Raw genomic sequence first — 2,797 nt, 5'->3', positions numbered from 1 at the left:
CAGCCTTGAGAAAAAGAGGACCCACCTGCTGTTGATGCCTTCAAGAACTAGAGATAAAACTTACAGTCATAACTAAGCAGGCTTTCTTTGTCCTTTATCACAGATCAAAGGACCTTGTCCTTGTGAAATGGAATGTGTATACATGACCATATACTTTGGCTCAACAAACAAAATTTCTGTATTTCCCCACCAGGGGAGAATGGATTTTTAGAATATTATAAAACTCTCCATTCTCTGCTTATGCATAAGTGATTAAACTCTTTATTCTCTCTTCTTTCAGTATGACCGAATTGATACTGTGTTGCTTCTGGTACAAGCCCACATTTTGGGTAACACTACCACTGGGATGTTACACCAGATTCTCAAATTCCCTGTGCCTAGAACTGAACTTTATTCCCTGTGCTTGCATTTCCTGTCATGTCTCTCTCCCCATTTCACATAACCCTCTGTACATCTACCTCAGTTATCTTGTAAAAAAAACACATTTAATCTATTCCATGGTGAGATGGAGGCCCTTGTTAAAACTGATTGACACAGTTATAGGACCAACACACTCAAGCATATCAACAATCATGAAGGTGATGCTGTAACTAAGTAACATTTCATGCTGTTATACACAAGGTTGCCCTGAGTTGGAGCTGATTCCATGGCAACTAACAACAACAACCACAATCTATTTCAAATTTCTTGACTTGACATGCAAGTCCCTTTAGTATATGTATGTGGCCCAGACTATTCCCATAAAAGCTAAATCTAAGCACCTCCAGCCATGTTGAAACCTCAGCAGGACTCTCTCATGTCAAATGTCCAATCCATTCTATGCCCCTTGTATTTGCATATCCCCCTTTTTCTATTTTCAAAGGCCTTTCCACTTTTATTGTCCCAGAAACTCCACTTGTCCCTGAAGACCCAGAACAAATGTTGCATTCTATGAGAAAACTTATGTGACAGAGTTAGCCACTATCATGTCTGGATTCCCACATCATTTTGTTCATGTGTTTACTTTCTACATAATATTTTGTTTTACTTAATGGGATGGATTGACACAGTGGTTGCAACAATGGGCTCAAACATAGCAATGGTTGTGAGGATGACCCAAGATCTGTCAGTGTTTCATTCTGGTGTACATAAGATGGCTATGATCAGAACAAACTCCATGGCACCTAACATCACAACAAGTTTTACTAATTAGATGGAGTTTTTCAACTTCACAAATCATATTTCTCCATTTTTCTTTCCCAACACTGTGGAAAGAAAATATCACCATCAAAACCACAGAGTTAAAATATCTAAAAATAAAAGCAATGAGAAATGTTTAAGCACTATATGCAGAGGTTTTAATACTCCACTGACAGGAGTATTATTAAATAAACCTTAAATAAAAGGTAAGGCTTACCTTCTTTTTGGATAGGAAAACAGAGCTCTTATTGACAATTTTCTCAAGATTAAACAGTACCAAACAAAACAAAACCCAATGCCATGGAGTCAATTCTGATTCATGGGTTTCCAAGGTGGTAAATCTTTACAGAAGTAGATTGCCTGATCTAGATTAAACAATTAAACAACAAACTCATTTATTTCCAATTTAAGTAAACAGAATTTTTTAAGCTTGACAAGAACTCAGATTATGAAAACAGCATGTGAGATTGTTTTGTAATATCTGACACAGAAAATAATTAGCAAAGACTCATTTTATTGGTTAAAAAGTATTATGAAGTTACACTAAAATAACTTGATATTAGTCAATAAATGGATCAATAAAGCTGATAGACAGTCAGAAACTGATTCCAATATATAATAAACCATTTGATAAAGATGTCATTTAAAACTTCTGAGAAACATATTATTCAACAAATTATTTTGCAACATCTGGCTAGGTCTTTTGAAAGACATGCTTTATCTTAAATGTTTATGTCCTAAATTATTTCTAAATGTTTATATGAAGTCCAGATATATAAACATTTGTATATACAAATTATATAAACATTTAAATATGAGATAAGTTCTAAAAGCCAGAAATCAAAAAGGAAACTTGGAAAATTAAACTAGATAAATAATTGAAACTTTGCTATTGCATAAAAAAAGTTACAATGTTAAAATAAAAATGGGGAAAATATTTGCAAAATATATGCCAGACAGGCATGTTCTTTCTTTAATACACAAAATGTTCTCACAATATAGAACAGATATGAAGCAACATTTCATAGGAAAAAAAAATACAAATCGTAAGTCACTACTGGAAGTTAAAATTCACTCATAACTAAAGATATAAATTTAAATAACAATAAGGAACCATTTTTATCTATTATTGGAAATGCTGAAGTATTTTAGAATAGCCAGTGTTAGAAGGAACAAATACTTTCAAATGGCATTGAAAGATAATTTGAAAATATCAAAATTTCTTGAGACTTAGAAATCTCACTCATAGGAACTTATCTAATAGTTTTATATTCATAGGTATACAAAGACATATGTGCAAAGATGTTCGTTGCTATCCATGTCCAGGTACAACATAGATGTTCATCAATGGGAAATGCATGAATAATATCCATGCAATGAGCTATTTTGCAACAGTGAAAAATGATTCAATATTTCTACTAATATGGAAAACTGACCAATATATCAGTTAATAAGAACAGAAATTTGTAAGACACAAATATTTGTGCAAATAAAATTGTTATACATGTAATATATGTTGTTGTTGTTATTGTTGTTATTTGCCGTCGAGTCGGCCCCGACTCATAGCGACCCCTCCTTGGGTTTGGATTGCCCAACCTTCCTTCCGAGACATGTAATA

Source organism: Orycteropus afer, unplaced genomic scaffold (genome assembly GCF_000298275.1).
Source record: "Orycteropus afer afer isolate SDZICR_OR568_19922 unplaced genomic scaffold, OryAfe1.0 scaffold00081, whole genome shotgun sequence".
In the NCBI taxonomy this organism is placed as follows: Eukaryota; Metazoa; Chordata; class Mammalia; order Tubulidentata; family Orycteropodidae; genus Orycteropus; species Orycteropus afer.
Note: the sequence above shows the minus strand (reverse complement) of the source record.